This window comes from Lathamus discolor, chromosome 19 (assembly GCF_037157495.1).
Source record: "Lathamus discolor isolate bLatDis1 chromosome 19, bLatDis1.hap1, whole genome shotgun sequence".
Classification (NCBI taxonomy): Eukaryota; Metazoa; Chordata; class Aves; order Psittaciformes; family Psittacidae; genus Lathamus; species Lathamus discolor.
Window position 1 is genome coordinate 1,700,323 of NC_088902.1, and position 19,670 is coordinate 1,719,992.

Genomic DNA, 19,670 nt, shown 5'->3' on the forward strand with positions numbered 1-19,670 from the left:
AACATCTCCACCAGACTTTCCTCAACATTCCTTCAACACAAAAATGCTTCTTTCAGAAGCAGAATGCTTGTTTAAAGCATTCCAGAACAAATCCCACCTACCTACGTTCTATCTATCAGGCAGTGCAATCAGCAAGTCCACTTCCACAAAAAAAGCCTTTTGCCTGGAATTGTGCACGATTTACATCGTTCTTCCTCCAAACCATTACGTGTTGAGTTTCAGTAGAGACTTTTGGGAACAGAACTCAGTTCAAGATGGTTTTGTAACATCCGACTTATTTTCCCTGCCACAAAAGCATGAGAAACGCAATCCTGTAGTGATTGCCTGATATATGTAACACTCTCTAAAGCCATTGTTACACATTTCCTTTCAAAAGGAGATAAAATACACAGGGATTTATTTTTATTTTAAATATCTAAAAAACAGCATTCACTGCAGCACTATAGATTCTAATTCCTTGAAAGAAGTAATGTATAACACTTGCAATTCATTTCACTGGAGTCCCACACAACGGTCCTACTGCTGGTTTGTCCGTGAAAGAAAAACATTGAGCTCTCCAGTAACTTTAGCTTATGTTTATGAAAAGAAATACACTTATGTATCTTTTAGAAGATTCTAAATAGTTATTATTTATTTATGGAGCCCTGGAAGCATGCTAGGCATTTCACAGGCACGCAAAGAGAACCTGCAGTCTAAACAGTCAACAAATAAACCCAGCAGAGAAGGGAAGAAGAAACAAACCTTCTCTTCTCAGTATTTCTTGTCTTTGACACACTGCCCCACCTCTGCCGCTTCGTCCAAATTTTCATCTTTCTTACAACTGCTCTGCACCTTTTCCAGCATCATTTGTGCCAAAGCAGGGAGTGGGTGGGAAGGGACTTCTGCATGATGGGTCCCTGCAGTGAGAGCATCCAGTTACACTCAATATAAGTGAAAAACAGACAGAGCTCAATATATGCAACTTGGGTTGTGTCCAGGCATAGCGAGGTAAAGACATCTGTGAAGTGCCACTGCTGGGTGATGGGCTCAAGTCAAGACACAATCTTACATCCACCACACTTAGACACCCTCAGCCTCACAGTTCAAACCCCTTTGCAACCCCAGGATGATGATGAGAGCAGGAGGAGGACCCCAGCTGTGAGCTGATCCCACCTATCAGACAGCTATGGAGAAGGCTGAATGCTTCAAGGCACTGGTTTTTGAAACATCCACCAGGCAGATCTCACCTCATGGACAGCCTACATAGGACAACTGGAAATGAATCTTCACACCCCACAGCGACCACCACAGAAGTAGCTGTTGACAGATTGGTCCTGTACCAGGCACCAGCAGTGGTTTCTCAAGGCCATCTCCCGGGTACACAGACTGGTTTGGGTTGGAAGGGAACTTAAAGCTAATCCAGTTCAAACCTGGGGAGTTCCTGGGGCTTTGTGGCTCACCCTGCAACATCCACAGTGTGCCAGATCATCAAGCCTCACTCTTTAGTGTTTAAGATTATTTCTTAGCACCTGTGCTCAAGAGAATCTGCCTGTGCCATGATGCAAATGAAAAATCATTATTTTTCACTCCTTACCCATCTCATTGTTCCAGGTCTCTTCCTCACCCTGCTGTCTGCAGCCTACAAACACAAAGGTGAATACTGGAGAAAATGAGACTTCGTTTTTTTCTCCCTTTCCTTTGAAGGAGCTAACAAGAGCCAGGGTGACATTTATGGAATAATTAAAGGCAACGTTGATGAGCCCAGTAGTTGCAATTTTGCTTTTCAATTGAAGAACCTTTTTAACTCTGTGTCATCTCTGGTCAGCAGCTTTACAGCTGTGACAAGTCATTTTTACAGAAACACTGTTAGAGGTTGTAAACTTTAATGACCTTTTCCTTTCTCAGTCCTTGTTTTTCTAAACCTGTAATTAAGCAGTGCTATCTATATGTATTGAAAGCATAAGAAAAAAATGCATATTACTATAAAAATCATCTCTGTGCTCACCACTACAAACTCTAACAGTGCTGCAACCCCAGATTCAGCTGTGGCCAACCCTGCAAGAGGAGTCATTACTGTAACTAAATTAGACCGTTTGTTTTCTTTCCCTCAAATCGAATTGTGTAGGAGCTGCTTTATTGCAAAACAGACATTAAAATTCCAGCTAGACCTCAGAGAGAAAGTAATTTCTATTTTATCAGCACTGTAAAGCTGTCTTTATGTTCTGAAGCAGGAAATATTGCAGGGATATTTATAGCTTCAGCACCAAAGCAGTTTGAATAGAAACGTTCCTGCGGTCGGCAGAGCTGTCACGCTGCTCGCTGGAGCAGGGAATTTTAGTGAATTTGTGAATTACTGTTTCTGGCTTGACAAGTCTTTCAAGGAGGCTGGTGTGTGTCTGGAGCTGCTCTGTGATTTCAGGATAATGATTAAAGACTTGGATCACTTTCAGAGATGTAAATGGTAACTCGGAGATAATCAGTTCCTATCAATGAGACCCTCTAACAAAGACCAAGGTGTCCAAACTTTGCTGTGCTCCAGTAGCTCAGCACTGGGCTCCCTTTTACTGCTCCTTTTCCACCAGCTGGAGAAGTTGGTGTATTGTGGCACTACGAATGCCTGTTCCTCACTGCTGCCCAGGATTTCCACAAAGGATTAGCAGCTTCTCCCTTCTATCACCTTTGAGGCACAGGCAGGAATTTTGCCTTATTCATCTTTGTCATTGTCCTCTATAGTGGATTTAATACTGCCATTATACAGATGAATAAACTGATGCATGGAGAAAATGGGATCATTTATCTTAGCAAACTTCCTAACTCTGTGGAAGAGGCAGGAGAGTACTGTCGATTTTCCACATATTTGTGACCACCCTGGCCTTTGGAATTAAACAGGGGTTATTAACAGGCTACACTGGGAGGAAATGTACTCCACTCCCTGATTAAGCCTATCCATTATCATACATGTGGTAACAGACTGTTTTAGGAATCCACAGCACAAGTATTACAAACACACTGCAGAATTCAGCTTAACAAATGTTCCTATCATGCTGTAAATAAAATCATTTACATTGTGGTGGCAAAACACATCTGTAGCCCAGTAGCCATTAAGAAGGTCAAACTGAGTTTTCCATTGCTGTGTTAAATTGTGGATTTACAGTGGGTTTTAGAGCCAGTGACTCTTGCCAGATGCAAGAAACCATCTGAAAAGCTTGAGGAGTTCCTGCCTGTCCTTAGTTTAAAATAGATCTAGTTTCATGTCTCCAAACCTCACACTGCACATGGCAGACCAAGGTTCTCCAAGGTACCTCACTATATCTGCACTGCACTGCCTATGAGGTCACTCTTTAGGTACAGACAGCAGCAGCTCATTCGCGTTCTTACCCATATCCGTCTGACTGCTTAGGCAGGACTGAACTACAGGGTTTGCACACAGACAAACAATTTAGACACCAGGAGCACAGGTTCTTAGCCTGCAACTTGTCAGAGTCTTAGCAAGCCTGTAGAGAGGCCTTGACACTTACACATGAGCTTTTCTAAAGTGATAGTTCTATTGAGTGGAGTCTTATTTTATGGAGCTGCATTGAGAAAGCTGGTGAAAAAGATCCTGCCTGGCCATGACTGCAGCACGAAAGCGGCACATGGGGTTCCCAATACAACTCCTTTGACCCTTAAAATCTTAATCCAAACCAGCTCAGGCCTCAGGCAGATCTCACCTCATGGAAACGAAGTGATTTAATTCAACTACAGTCTTTGTAATGTCCTGGGTCACCCAGCTGCACCAGGAGACAAGAAGCGTCTATCCACCTGCACCAGAACCACCTTTTCCATAGTACATTGAAGACTCCTCTGGTTTGGTATAAGAACAAGTAGCAAAAAAATCCCATAATGACTTTCTGAAACATTAAATAGCAAAAAATACGAAAAGAAGAGCCAGTAAGGCCTGGATTCTGTTCCTATTGCCTCTACCTATAACCAGACTGGATGGCGCTTGGAGCAACCTGGTCTAGTGGAATGTGTCCCTACCCATGGCAGGCGGCTGGAACTGGAGGAACGTTAAGGTCCCTTCCAACCCAAACCATTCCATGATCCATGCAGATACCCAAGGACTGTTTCTCTTCAACAGTAGCAAAGTGCACCATGAAGATGAGATCTGCATACAGTGTTAGTGCACTATTTTCTACTAATCTTGGGTGCCTCAACAGGACTATGAACTTATGGAGCTTCTGCCACTGAAAATGAAAGACAGAGGCTCTCTCCACGAGCTGGATAGTTTATCCATACTTGCAGTTTGTAGCAGTGCATTTCTCTCCCCTACATCTATAAATAAAGCTGGTGCTTTGGCAATTACTGATGTCTGCTGTCATGTTGCAAGGCTGGGGTTTGATGAAGCATGTGGTGTTATAGGCTAATATTTCTCATTTCTAGTGTTCTCTAATTCTATTTCTTATGGAAATTGAGCTACAGTTTTATGCACAATGATTCTTTCTATTTTATTTTTTTTTATCCTCCCTGAGAAATGGGATGGGGGATGAATGATGGAGGGAGAGATTTGGCTGAGTGTGCACCTTGGGAAGTGAGGGGAAAAAAACCAAGGCTCCACACAAGTGCTTTCTGAAGGGATCTCCACACAAAGGAGGGAGTCCTCCAGTACCCACAGAGGCTGCAACAGCAGAGAAAAGGACAAACCCTTCAAGAAGGTAGAAAAGTGTGCTTGAGTCTAAGTAAAACAGATCCTTGACTTCAGGCAGGGCAACAGCTCCATTTGTAAACATTATTTCTGATGGGTTTCCACTTCTCTCTGAGCTCAATTTGTTGTCCGATTTGATTTTTGTTTCAACTTAGCATTTCCCTCCCTTTCAGTTTTTATTCTTCTACTTCTTTCTCATCATTATTCTTTTTCTTCTGTGAATACGTGCAGTTTCCTCCTCTCTTCCCTGTGAGCTTCACTTAAGCCCTAGCATTTATTTGTGCCTCCCAAATCCTATTCCCACTAAATCTCATTCCCATCAAGACTACCTGCAAACCATCCTCCCTCTCCTTTGCTTTGGTTCTTTCCTATCCCATGCTCCCTTTGCTGTGTCTCTGTTTATGCTACATTTAATTAACATCACAGACCTGATCCAGTTCTTACTGAAGTCAGAGAAGATTCCCATTGCTATTGGTAGGTGCTGAATACGAAACAGCAGCTTTGCACCTAGAGGTGACAAGTGTCATTTAGAACTGAGGGTGCTCCAGGAATAACAGGATGAGGCCTGATGTGTCTGCATAGCTAATGCAATCAGCCTAGTGAAAGTAAATGCAGCAGCTTTGCCTTCTGCTCTATCAGGCCTTCAATGGACATATGTCTCCAGGATGCTGATAATAATCAGTTGTTTGAAAGGAATTAGCTGCCTTTTCATTCTTTCCCTCTTTCTACCTCTGCTTCATGAATTTTCTCTTGTGTTTAGTAGACCCATTTATAAAATATAGATTCCTATTGATTTCCAAGGAGAATGAACATTAATATACTCCAGTGTCCATCTGTTTTCTCCCCCACATGGCAGAGAAAAAGATTTATATGACTATTCTGGGTACGCTGCTGACCTGCAATTGAGTCAACAATCAAGTCACACTAAATTAAACAAAGATATATTTCTTTTGCTGGCCTACACAAGCCTGCTCTGCCAGGCAGCCCCTGGGGGAAGGGATGCATCTCCTCCCTTAGGGTCAAGCAAAGCCACATTTATCTGGACCAGAACTAAATTCATACACTAAGATCACCTGAGCAGCTCAATACCATTTACCAATAGGAGTTTTGTCTATCTCAAACACGCTGTAGATGCACCTTATACACCTATAGACATACAGGAATGTCTGTATATATAAATCTCTCTGCATGTGTGTGTATGAACACACCCATGTGAATATACCTGCTTGTTCCTCCCCCTGCCCCAGATGCCCTTCACAATTAAATGAACTCTTCATCTTTAATAATGACCAGTAAGCTGCTTTGCTTTCAGCAGCTTCAATAAGATGCTGTGCCACAGAAAGAGCTTTGAAGAATGAAAAATGAAAGATGCCACAAAACATCTCAAGATCAATTGCTGTAATTATTCTTTGAATAATTTCTCAGCCATTACTCAGGGCCTGCATATTTACATGAAAGGCTATTTTCTAGCCAACTAGAAGTTCTGTAGCTTTTGGATTTACTGCTTAGTGTGTACTAAAGACTTTGCAAGGCACCCTTCGGAAATGCATCCCAAGATTTTTGAGAAGATAAAATGCGCGTTCCCTTAATCTTAATGTCCTTTATCTGTTATTCATTACTGCTCAATACATTTTCTAGGGAGCCTGTGACAATGACAGCCTCGATAGCTTACAACTATACAACTTCTTTTCCCCATTTCCAATAGTGACATTTACAAACTGCCAAGTACCCAGGACGTATGTACCGGAAAGGAGATCTTCATCCTTTCTGCATTAATTCAAGGTTCAGAGTCTCCCTGCACTGCCAAAGGAAGGGATAACAGAAGGGACAGCGAAAGCTTCATAAGCTCATAAATATGTGACAAGCTGTCTTGTCTTATTGCTCCTTTTAGCACCCTATGGGACTGGAATTGATAGTGTAATAGACTTCCTCCCAATGCCACTGAAACCATCAGAAGGGGGTTTAGTTTTATCAGACCTAATTTTTATGCTGACAAGAAAAAAGAATTATCAGTGAAAGGCAAAATGTGAGCTGTTTGCTACAGCATTAATTTTAAACATCTGGAATGGGATATAATGTGTGCAGATGTTTTGTAATGAAGACAGGTTACAAGGAAAATAAAATCTATTGTGTGTTGCTGTTGCTCGTTCATATAAACTGACATCTGCTGAGGCTGGAGGTAGACTCTCATCCAGGCTGGAATAATATTCCATCTGCTATGCTAATGTAGCTGAACATCACTCATCCCTTAAGTCATCCTTGATGGGTCTAGACCTGGAAAAACTGTTCGAGATAATATGGAGGTTATATCTTGGACTTATCTAAATATCTTCTTATACTACTGAGAAATCTCAGCTTAGGCTGTTGAAGTCAGACTGGAACGCCTCTCATCCACACAGGCTTTCACATTCAGACACTCTGAACAGAAGCTGGAATCTAATTCCAAAGGAGCTATTTAGTAGCAAACAGTTGGAAGCTACATTCACAAGATCAAGAGGAAAATGCTGCTCAAATTTATTATATTCACTGGTATATGACAGCCATGATGAACCCAAATGCTGATATTTCCACACATGGAGGCATCTTCCACTTATTTCAGAATTTTTATGGGCTTTTTCTGACCTTGCAACAGAGCAAGTTTGAGGTCTCTGGCTGAAACTTTTGCCAGCTGGAAAACTGTTTCTCAAGGAATGGGATGGTCTTTAAGGTCCCTTCCAACCCAAAGCACTCTGTGATTCTACGATTATATGGAAATGCTCGGTCTGGTTTTGTGTGAAGAGAACCTTCACTCAGTCATTAATGGGGCAGGTACAGGTCCATGCTTATCCCTGACTCCATAGTACATGGCCTTTACATGGAACCATGCTCATTTTCTGACTGAAGCTGCTCAGTACTTACACTTCAGAAGTCCCATCTCTAATATACAAACACCAGCCCAGCACCAGGATGGCACAAATATCGTCCCCACAACAGGAAAACCAGAGGAGTAGGGAATCACAGGCTTCCTTACAGTTTTCCAGTATCCTAGAATTCCATTTCTGTGGGAAATGTCTCCAAGCCATGGCCACAATATCAAACATCTCAATGGGGCTTCTTTTTTTCTTCTCATTTGCTTTTAAAAATTGTTCTTTGATTGAAACCAGTGTGAACCTGGAGCAAGAAAACATGCTCTGCATGCTGAAATCCTCCACTCAGACTGCAGTGGGAACAGGCCCGGCACCACTCGTGCTTGGCAAGAATTGAGTTGCATGTCAAACACTTCAAAACAAAAGGAAAAAAAAAAAGAAAAGAAGCTCAAGGCAACTCCTGGAATAAACCTTTGAGGAGCCAATGAGAAACTGCCACCAAATGAAAGCACTACAAGAAAACGGATGGAAAATGAGAGGAACATCAGAAAATCAAATGACATGTTTGAAAGGGCAAAACATCAATACTACCCAGAGAATTGATAGAATGTGTCATTCTAAAGGATGCTGTAAAGCAAAGAAATCACAAAACGCATTATGACTATGAAAGGGAAAGAGAAAAAAAAAACCTAGCACATGCATCTACCTTTATGGATAGCTCCAGTATCTACAAAATTAGATTTTATTTCAAGACTGAGTGTATATGTATGTAAATACACAAAGGGAGATGCACTAGTGTTCGCAGAAAGTTCGAAGTCATTAGAGAATGACAGTATGTGATACATGAACATTGGCAACATTTGTTCATTTACCTTGCTGAAAACCACAGATCCACTATCTGCGCTTAGAAATTCCTCCCAGGAACATTTCCCCTGAGCTGGGCCTGTTGTGCCACTTGTGGGTTGATGCACCCTCTGCTTGCTCTCTTCCAAGCCACCTGAGTGAAGGGACACACTCTCCAGTGTGTATCTACTGGCAAACTGAATATGAAAAACAATTAACTAAAGCACTTTGATCATCACATTAGGTACTGGTTGTTTACCTCCGGGATCCTTGTGTGAAGAGCCTCTGAGCACATTATCCAGAATACAAGTTAAAGAAATGAGACATGAGGTGTTTCAAATAGGCACCAATTCACTTTTTTTTCCATGCTAGAGGGATTAATTTTTCCTTCATTTCTCCTATGTGTAACACTCTTAAAAGTCAACCTATATCCCCAGTATGAACAAATGAGGGCAGCTTATGAATTAAGACCAGCCTACAGTGTTGGTTGGACTGCTGCTATATGCTCAACATTTCCATTTATACGACCAGGACCAGCAGCTATGACATTAACCAGCCACAGCAGGTACTGACAACCGAGCCTTAGGAAAAATAATAAATCCACTTTTTTAAATGAATATTCAGCCAGTCCAGATAGGGAGAGATCTTCAGACCAGCAGTGCTTGTTTCACTGAGCAGCACCTGCATTCCAGTGGTGGCAGCACCCTGGAGAAAACCACAGGATCCCAGACTGGTTTGTGTTGAAGGGACCTTAAAGCTCATCCAGTTCCAACCCCCTGCCACTGGCAGGGACACCTTCCACTGGAGCAGCTTGCTCTAAGCCCCTGTGTCCAACCTGGCCTTGAACACTGCCAGGCATGGGGCAGCCACAGCTTCTCTGGGCACCCTGTGCCAGCGCCTCAGCACCCTCACAGGGAAGAGCTTCCTCCTAAAATCTAAGAGATGCTAGGAAATAAGGATATTTCTATATTAGGGGATATTATGACATACTAGATATTCCTGATACCTAAGAGAAGGTGTCCTAGAACTCACAGAAAACAGCATAACAGTGAGAAAGTTCCAAGCAAGTGCACAAGAAGGGTTAAGCATGGAGATAAAAGAGGATTTCAGAAGAAAAAGTGGAATTAGATTCAAAAGCCTTAATGTTTAATGCTGATAATGGCACTCACAATATTAAGTGATAATCAGCAGTGAAGACAAGGCCCTTAATGACATGGTTTCATGGTGGCCTTGGCCGTGCTGGGATAAAAGCTGGACTTGATGATCTTAAAGGTCTTTTTCAACCTGATTGCTTTTACCAGCTCCCTTGGGCTGTATTTCTAAAAGCCTGGAGGGTTTTTTCAAAAGACAGCTGAGGCTTTTGGGGTTTTTTCCCCCACAAAACTCCCTGAAGTTGAACAGAATTGGGCTTTTCCTGTTATATTTCAGTGTTTTGAACCAAGACAGAAGAAACAAGCATTCAAATCTTTTGAAACAGCAAGATAATGTTGCCTGGAATTTGCCTGTACAGATGAGGGAGGACAGAAGTGATGTCCAATTTTATTTTTCTTTAATCACAACAGACTCAGTTTGCATGAAAATCAGCCTGCACAGAGACAGGAATCCCTGCAGGACAGGCCCGCTGCCTAGCATTAGAGAGACTTTGCATAAAACCCACGTTTGGATGCTCAGCTCATGCCTGGATTAAGAGTATAGGGTATTTGGCAAACAGAAAGGTTTAGGTGGATTGCAAACAAATCATACCAAAGTATTGAGTCTTCATGAAAAATAAGCTGGTTTTGCTGATAATGCACTGGAGTAGCAAACAACAAAGAGGAAAACAGCAAGATCAAATGAAGGACTTGAGTTCCTATCAAAAGCATGGAAAATGGTAATGTACAACCTGCATCCTTTTGGAAAACGACAATTAATAATAAACAGCAGCATTATTGTGGATTCCTTTGCCCAGTTCCGAGAGCAGCATGTCCCAGCTTGCCCAGGAAGGCCCGCAGCTATGAGACAGCCAAGCTAAGACCTTAAGACCTAAGACAGCTCAAAGGTAAGGCCTTCAAGCAGTGTTTTAGAAGGTGGAATACAGTTACGGCAGTTACTGAGTTCTGTGGTTGGGTCGGGTTTTTCTTTTTTAGGCCTAGCAGTATCAGTTGCCCATCACAGCCACATTTATTGCTAGTACCAGATACAAAGAGTAATGATTCCCTCCCTCACCCAGAACTTTCTGCTCTTCAGAGTATTTCCATGCTTGTACCAAAGTTATCTTTGTGATACAAAAACTAATCACAATTACATGATTTATTATTTATCCAGATACACTTTAAGCACTGAGATTTTTACTGCATTGATCAAAGCCTCCTGGCTTTCTACCACAACTTCCTAAGTTCCTAAGAACAGAGCAACATGCAAAAAAGTTGCATTAAAGAGTGACACTTTTCTCTCTTCATAACTATTCAATGGGCTGCCTCTTTCGTTTTGTTTTCAAAGCAAGATGAAAATGTAGATATGATTTTGGAATAATCACATGTAATCCATTGGTCACAGAAGTCTAAATCCCAACATTTTCTCTTTGAAACTTCAGAACCAGTTTCCCAGCTGCTTGGGCTGTGAGCAGAGAAACATGGCACTGAGCAGTGGGGACCAGGTCCCATGGGATCATCCCCACCCCATCAAAGGGAGCATCTTGCACAAAGACAACTTGAGAGCACCCAATAAAGATCTAGAGTCAGCAGTGAGACAGACTCGAGAGGGGTGTGGAGCAACAGAAAGGTTTTGTGGCTTAAAACTCACCTAGTTCCAGCTCCCTGCCACAGGCAGGGACACCTTCCACTGGAGCAGCTTGCTCCAAGCCCCTGTGTCCAACCTGGCCTTGAGCACTGCCAGGGATGGGGCAGCCACAGCTTCTCTGGGCACCCTGTGCCAGCGCCTCAGCACCCTCACAGGGAAGAGCTTCTGCCTAAGAGCTCAGCTCAGTCTCCCCTCGGGCAGGTTCAAGCCATCCCCCTTGGCCTGTCCCTACAGGCCCTTGACCAAAGCCCCTCTCGAGGTTTCTTGTGCCTTTAGGCACTGGGAGCTGCTCTAAGGTCTCCCCTTAAGGAGCCTTCTCTTCTCTAGGCTGAACAAGCCCTGCTCTCTCAGCCTGGCTCCAGAGCAGAGCTGTTCCAGCCCTTGCAGCATCTCTGTGGTTCATTTCTCTCTGTTTAAGGACTTCTTTTCACATCCCTCCTTGGCTGCTGCATAGCAGAGCTGAAAGTCCCAGCAAATAATTTATAAAGAATACATTAAAGGAGACATGTACTTGCTGCATTCACAAATGCCTGGTTCAGAGGCCCACCATTAACTTGCAGTTATCCATCATTTACTGAATCACAGATGAGCAATCACTGGCCAACTGCTTGCGTTCTTGCAACCGAGACTGTGTCACACTGAAACCGCTTTTGGCTCTGAATTATTAAAATATGGGAAGTTCTAAATTGACTTACAAATGGGACATGTCATAGATCTCCACACACACAGAGGAATCTGCTTTTTAGGCCAGGATCACATGCCAGGGAAATGGCAGCATTAGGTAGAAGATAATTAGGCACAGATTAGTACTAGGAGGGCAAGTCAGGCACTAAAGCTGAAATCAGACTTCCAAAGGGCCAGGGCAAGTTAAATCCCCAATAGGAGAATCAAACAACTGGTAAGAAAAATCCCCTAAGAAACACTAAGATAAAGCATATGATGCATGATACAACTCTCCTGAGAAGAACTGGGCAGAATACCTTTTCCTATGCCATAAACATCTTGGCAGTAACACACCCCAGTTCTCCCATTTCACATGAGAGCGGTCTGAAATGGTACAAAATTCACCATGGAGGAAAAACAATCAGAGATAAAACACAGAAAATTTCTACCACCCAACACAGAGATTCTCTGAGCCATGGACAAGCCTACTTAGAATTCCTGTTCCCAGCAAAATATAAGTTTTTCTACCTTTGGTTTAGCTTTTCTAAAGCAGGAATTCCAGTATAGACCTGTTTCAGTAGAACTGATTTGTTCCAAAGACGAGCTTTGATTCTTTACAAGTAGATACTCCCTGGACAAACATGCACATTCCCCCCAATCCAAACTTCCCTTCCACTTTATTTATAATGCTTACATGCGTTTATATCCATCCTGTATCCTGTAGTCTTGGGATTTCAGAGATGTGGTAGGTCAGGCCTCAACTGCAGAGACACCTGGGTCTTGGCTCAAGGCAGCAGCAACCTCATAAAAGAAAAGATTCATTTACAGCTCTCAATCATTGCAGTCACTGTGTTCAAGTGTGTCTGACTGAGATCCTGGATTATACTGATAAGAATTAATTTCAGAAGCACAATTCCAGCATATAAACTGTGCTGCTTGTTTTCAGATGCCATCATTTAGAGAATGTTCAAGGGAATTGTAAAACAGGATTCACTTTATGATGCGGATGAAGTCGGCGCTGAATTCTAAATGAGCTGGATACCACATGCTAAATTGTGTCAGCAACACCTCAGTGAGCAGAAATATGAGCTCTTCTCTGTCTCTTTGAGACACCTCTCCTTGAGTGATCCATCGAATGGCATCCTTATCAACCTAGACAGAACACACTAGATCTGATGACAAATCTGTCAGTTGTGCAAGGTTTGAGATATGTTTCCAGCTGGGTGTAGTCAGCGCGTGTAACAAGGATGTGGTCTCTCAGATCAGCACTTTCCAGAGTTATAGTTTAGGTAATATATTGAAAACCTATCTGAAACATTAATTCCCATTCCCCGCAGAGATCAATATCCAGTGAAGCTCAGACCTGAGACAGTTCCATAGCCCAGTTTCCTCCTCGCTTCACTGCAATGAAGAGGGATAACGCTCCTCATACCACCTCCTCTGCCAGTGCTTCCCTTGTACTATGAATGACCTGGAGTAGCCACATGAACTACACAAACTGGGAGGTGAGGCTGCAGTTCTGACCCTAAGAGCTTGCAAACCAGGTGAACAGCAATGTCACACGAGTGACTCAATAGAGCTCTGATAATCTCTAACAGTCCAACCATGGATTTTTTCCCAGGGCTATACATCTCCCATGTACAGACACTGGGAATCAGATGTACAGAAAAATGCATGAATAACAGTATTTTTCATATCGCCATATTTGCAAGATTCCATACACTTACAATGAGAGAGCAGAAGTGCTAAAAATAGGGTTAGCTCACAAACTCTAAGAGTATGTTTACTCAAATCATACCTAAGGATCTGGGCCCTGCTCAGCCATGCAGAAGTAATCAAAATGGTCCCTCACATCCCTCAAAACAGAGTACAGCAAGGTTTTACTTTTGACGTTTGTGCATCAAGCCATGGAAAGAAATAGGCGATCACACAGAAGTGATAGATTTTCTTAGCAAGGCTTCAACCTGAAGCACCAGGATACAAGCAATGATAAAAGCAGTGTGCTTTCACCTTGTGTCGTCTCCCCACTGACAGACCAGACCCATGACTAAGATGTAAAGTGTTTACATGTCACCACCATTGACAGACACTTGCCATGGTGTTTGGGCTTTACCCATTGCAGGGTAGGACCTTAAAAGAGAATACATTATTGTATCTCAGTAAGTCAGTGTGGTCAAAATAGCAACTGCCAATTTGCAGGACAGTGTGGGTTCCAATATGTCTGTTATTTATGTTAGAATGGAAATGGGATGGAAGAAATGACAAATACACTTAGCGGATATGATGAGCATCCAGATGGAAAGGCATTATTAGCAAACATTCAAACAGCACAGGCAACTCCTGCCGCTACAGCCTGGGTAGTATATTGGATAGAACATGAGCTTGGAACAGGAATACCTCAAATGAACATGCAGAGAAGAAAAAGTATGAAGGAAAATATCAGTGGCACGGCTGCATATGGCAGCAAGTGCTGTGCCAGGACTGAGATTCCTTCAGCCACCGAGATGAGCTGAGTTGTGCAGCTAAACATCGCCATTGACTCTTTGAATGTCCCTTTGGGATCTGAGGAGAATTAGGAAAACGGGACTTCAGACCTCGCCTGAAGCAATGCATCATCATAAACCAAGTGTACCCAGGCAGATGCAGACAGCTGTGCACTAATCCCACAGCCTGGCTTAGATGAGAAGTGAGAGGAAGGAACAGGCTCTGACTCGGGGCTGGGTTTCTCTGCTGGCACAGCCCACATGTTTATTTCTGATGCCTTTCCCATCTTGTGCTTTCTTGTTCCCATAATGCACATGCTGCTCTTTAGTCTATAATGAACACATACACAAAACACCCCCAACAAACCACCACCAAAGCCAGCATCTTCCTGCCTTCCCAAAGAGGGAATTTATCACTGCCCTCATATGGTGTCAATGCTGACTCCTCACTGCCAATTCCTACAACTCCTGCACTAAAACCAGAGCAATTTACTGACCAACAAGCAGCAGATCCAGGCAGCTGGGGCAATGTGTGGCTCTTTGGCCTTTGCTTTCACCTCTTTGCAGCCCTTTGCAGTCCTGCTTCTCCACTTTGCTCAAGCCACACACATCCTCACAGCAGGTTTGCTGCTATCCACAACATTTCTAACAGGATTCTGAAAATCCAAGCCAGAGAGATGCTGACTATTTTAAGCTTGCCATATTCAAAAGCTTCCTTTATGTCAGAAAGATCTGCACAGGGTTTCCAGACTCCGGTGACAAGGCCCACCGATGAAGAAAAAAGTCTCTTGAACTTCCAGTGAGCTCCCTAACTGCAGGCTTCTGAGGGAATATGAATCCCCTGGTGTCCGCAGATCCGGTACCAATGCAGTGCTTTGGTCTCCACAGAAATCTTGTACTCTGCCTCTAACACAAATGATGAGAAACTAAAACTTAACCTTTTCCACGGGAAAAGCCAAGTGGGTGCCTCTCTGAGCATGAGCTGCTCTTGGCAGGCATTGCTTCTAATATTAGCAGAAAAGAGAAAGGTAGAAGTGGGAATAATGGGAAGCCAATCCTTAACTATTTCATCCCCTTTCATGACTCAAATCAGGCACAATGTTGTGAGAGAAAGCACTAGCAGAGACCACCACCTCAGCATCCCTGTCTAGCTGCTGCTGCCCTGTCCCACCACCTCCTGCCCTTGAGTGACAGCTGACACCCCGCACACAGACCCTGTACCCACAAGTCCCATTCCAAATCCTGCTAAGACTGCCTGCCCTTCATTTATATTCCTTCTCCTGTCAAAGTGATGGTGACATTAATGAGCACACTCCGAGGGGGGTTTTGTGCCAATTAACAATTTCTCGTTAGCTTAATTAGGGGACACATGTTTTTAATCACAGCTAAGAATGGGGAGTGATTGAAGAATTGATTCGCAGCTTTTGAAAGCATCACTGTCAGCGCATGGAATTTAATTGGGCAGATGTGGCTAAAGAAAGAGAGCAAGGGCCTTAAATGACTGCCTAAATCAGCTTCATAGCACACTGAGACACAAGGAGCCACAGCTCCATGGACAGTATTTCCCTATCATCAGCCTTTCAAGACACTGAGAAATGTGTATAGAAGCACCAGCACCAACACAGATTTAATTCTTAGATTAACAGCTGTCATTTTCCAGTACAAATACATTCTGTCTGCTAAGCCCTATGCCTCCTCTGAGACCTCCCCATCTTCTCCTCCATGATTACCTTCCCCAAAGATGAAGGAATTCCAGCAACCGGGTTGGTTTATCTCACATTTCAGTTCCATTCAAAAAAATCTTCTCCTAAACCTTTCAGTGGAAGTGACAAATGACTCTGGGACATCACTCAACCATGGGCAGGTTGAGTGTAATGAGAAGCTCTCAACATCAGCCAGAGCATACAAGATACTCCTCCAGTGAGGCTCTGATCAGGCTCACTGCTGACACAGAAAACACAGCTTTAGTCACAAAGAGGTTAGGCTGAATTCTGGCCGCAGAGATGTGAACTTTCTTTTCCTGAACAACTAATTGAGATGCCTAATTTGAGTTCCTGGATACCACAACTTCACCCTAAGATAGAATCCTTTTTGCTTATCAGGAAAGGCAAATATCACTTCAGAAATGAACACTATCCAGGCCAGTGCCATCTCTCTGGCATAAAAGTCCAGACCACCTCAAACCTCACTTGGTGTCAACATTATGAACTCTTCTCTTAAGTTGACCCAGCAGCTCTCAGAGAAGCAGGAAGCAAGTAAAAGGTGTTCTGAAGTCATCCATCACTAGACACTGGAGCCAGAGTTGGTGCCAATGCAGACTAAAGCTGTGAGACCTGAGCTGGGTGTTTCAAGAAAATAACTGCAGCTTCATTTGCTTTTTCTTAAGGGAACACACTGCATCACAGCACGAGATGGAGACACGCAGACCTATCACAAGGGCTTCATTGCAAAAAATGAAGATGTAATATTCTTGTTGCAGAAAGCAAATGCAACTACTAGCACCTCTCTGCCTCTCCATCCTCATCTGCAGTTGTTGTTTCCCTGTCCATTGTAACTCTAGTTTTCATTTAATAGTGTTACTTAACATATCCCATTTGTCATGTCATTCTAACCTCGCTTTTGAAATAGCAGAACATAACATACTGCAGCATTTGCACAATGCAAGAAATGATGACATTTACCAGCAATATTATATATAGGAATAAAAGCCCCAAGGTCTTTGACTGCAGTAAGAGTACTTATGCAAGTGCCAACATAGTTGGTTTTAAGCAACAAAAATACACAGACGGACAATTAACAGTGTGGGCTTGACAAGAAGAGGTTACCTCTAATGCAGGTGGGTCAGCAGATCTCCACCTGCTTCTGCACTACCTCTACAGACTCTGAATGTAAACAGAAGCCAGCTTTTTTTTTTAGCCTTTTACATCACAGACCACATCACTGCTTTCTCTAGAGGGAGACTAAATGGCTACCCAACTTTAAACACACCTGAAAACAAATGACACAACAGACTTGCATTGCCTTGACCTTGTGCTGGCATTTACACTCACCATTGTAACTCAGTCCCATTTTACACATACACTTTAAATGATCGTACTATGTTCTGGGTGATAGATGTTCAAGGACTACAGCTTTGATGAATATCTGTATTACCCCATGTCTCAGCCACTATGAGTCAGGTCTGCTCTTTTAACGTGCCTTCACTCTGCATCCACAAGCCCATTCCTCTTTCAGGAAACAGAACTGAGGATGTCTTGTCCACTGGTTGCATCCATCAGACTTTGCAGAGTCACAGGTTTTCATTTCTTCCAAGGAATTTCCCTATTAGGTTGCAGGCACAGTGCAGGTATTGCAACAACAAATCCTGGTTTATTCAAAACCATCTCAGAGCCGTTTGTCACAGGCTCACACTGACCTCATCAGAGCTTTGGTGTCTTAACAAATTTGGAATATGCCATCTAAAATGAGAAGGAGATCACTGGTTCCTGAATGTGCATGTAGATATCTTGTTTCTACCCCCGACTTGTTTGTTTCATGCATTTTTCCTTTCCCTACCCAAATACAATAAATACTGTGGCAAGGTTAAGGTCAGAAATAGATGGATTCTCCAAGCTAGCAGACTGGAAATATTCAAGGAATAAAATCAGCAGAACTGAAGCCAGCAATAATAGCTTTCATCTGTTATGTTTGCCTTCTCTCACTAATCTAATGCCCATGTTTTCGTAGGAAAGGAGTTAAACATAACTTTTTTTCCTCCCAGATTTATGAGTAATACGTAGCAGATCAGGCAGCTCACTCATGCAAACAGCAGCTTGCCAGTCTGCAGAAACATTCATCTTGAATACAATTTGTATGTGGGATTTCTTAACAATGTTGCAGTCCTTGGGTAAGTGTAGCTATTGATTTCACCTTTAGAATAGCAATTATAAGATATATATGCAATGTCAGTGTTGCTGTTAATGAAACTTATCTCCCCTACTCAGTATTCTGCTTATTTTCTTCGCTATAGAACCTGAGGAAGTTAAAAATCATGCTGCAGTACGAGTTGGTGATGTATTACAAAAGATAATCATATTTTACAAAGCATCATTCATCCTGAGTGGTCCCAAATTGCTTGTGAAATATTTGCATAGGCACACATTTCCTAAAACAGTGGCAGAAAAGAGACAAGAGGCTGCCTCTGCCCTTTCAACTTCTACACAGAATTCAGGAGGCAACTAGGTTTTGTAGGAGTCAAATTGGCCTGTGGAACTGTACCAGTACAAAGAAAGTCACACTTCACTCTGGCACTGGGAGTGTAACAATGGATGGACCCTACATATTTTCTAACCTCCAAAAAAAAAAAGGGTTGGGTGGTCCTACTGAGACCAGATCTGTATTTCCAGGTGGACTCACCCAGCTGGTTTTGGGTGTTACGCTCTTTTCTCCTTCCTCTTTCTAGTTCTCTCTTTATAGCTAACCTCTCAAAGACAAATTGATGATGTGTTCTGGAAGACAACTGCATTTTTATCCAGCATCATGATTTCTGAACATCTTTGTCACCCACACAATTCCACTGTTTCAGCAAGATTAATGGATGCTTCCCTAAGGCAATGCTACAACAGCCCAGAGAACCTTCTGATGAGGGCAAAGCAGTTTATGGGGTGATCCATCAGAGCAGCCACTTTATGCCACCTAGAGACACAACACCCCTCCAATTTGTTTCAGATTCTACATTATTATGTTCCATAGAGACATTTGACTTTAGCCCAGGGTAAAATCCATAGAACTTCCCAAATACTTTCTCCAACACAGAGAAAAAGAATATTACACAAGCAGAATTACATACCTCCTGCAGTAATGCAGTTGAAGTGAATGGAAGGCTCTTCTCACAGAATACATGTTCAGTCCTTGGCAGCTCCATCCCAGAAGAATCATTGCTGGCTAACACATATGCAAAAAACACAAGATTTCAAGCCATCTTGCTCAGTCACCAACCTCTTCCTCACCACTTTTCAGATCTATTACTTCAGGATCTATTCTGCAAGGAAACCTCTCCTTGAGTTACACTACTCAGCAGAAAATCACCTACTCACACAAACAGCACCCCACCAACAGCATCCACAAGCCCCCAGCTCCCTGACTTTACAGCTCAACTGCAGGGACTGGAGTACACCTGCGAGCACGACCCAACAGCAATTCCCATGCAGGCTCCATACATTATAATGATTAATTGTTAACAGGAATTTTAATCACCTGTAGATTTGAAAAACAAACCAAGTCAATTAGAGACTCTCACCTGAGTCACCCCTTTATCTGCTGCTAAACCTGTGATGTTAACCAGAGCTGATATTCAGACACTACTCCAAATGACGTTGCCATTATCAGTGTCTCAATTCAGAGGATGAGGCCAAG

The 19,670-nt window shown here is 42.8% G+C and overlaps 1 long non-coding RNA gene across 3 annotated transcripts in view; it reads right to left on the reverse strand.

Annotated features, from left to right (window-relative positions):
* LOC136023662 (uncharacterized) overlaps positions 1-19,439 on the reverse strand; it is a 35,205-nt gene extending 15,766 nt beyond the window's left edge. The window contains exons 1-5 of one of the 3 annotated variants that reach the window (XR_010616656.1): positions 19,352-19,439; positions 19,105-19,199; positions 12,488-12,594; positions 1,574-1,618; positions 601-896 (exon numbers count right to left, since the gene is read on the reverse strand). This is a non-coding gene — a long non-coding RNA (uncharacterized LOC136023662). Of the gene's footprint in view, positions 1-600; positions 897-1,573; positions 1,619-8,404; positions 8,550-12,487; positions 12,595-19,104; positions 19,200-19,351 lie in introns of those variants that run through there. The other 2 variants (XR_010616657.1, XR_010616655.1) reach the window with 2 other exon arrangements.
* Between the last annotated feature and the right edge of the window lie 231 nt (positions 19,440-19,670).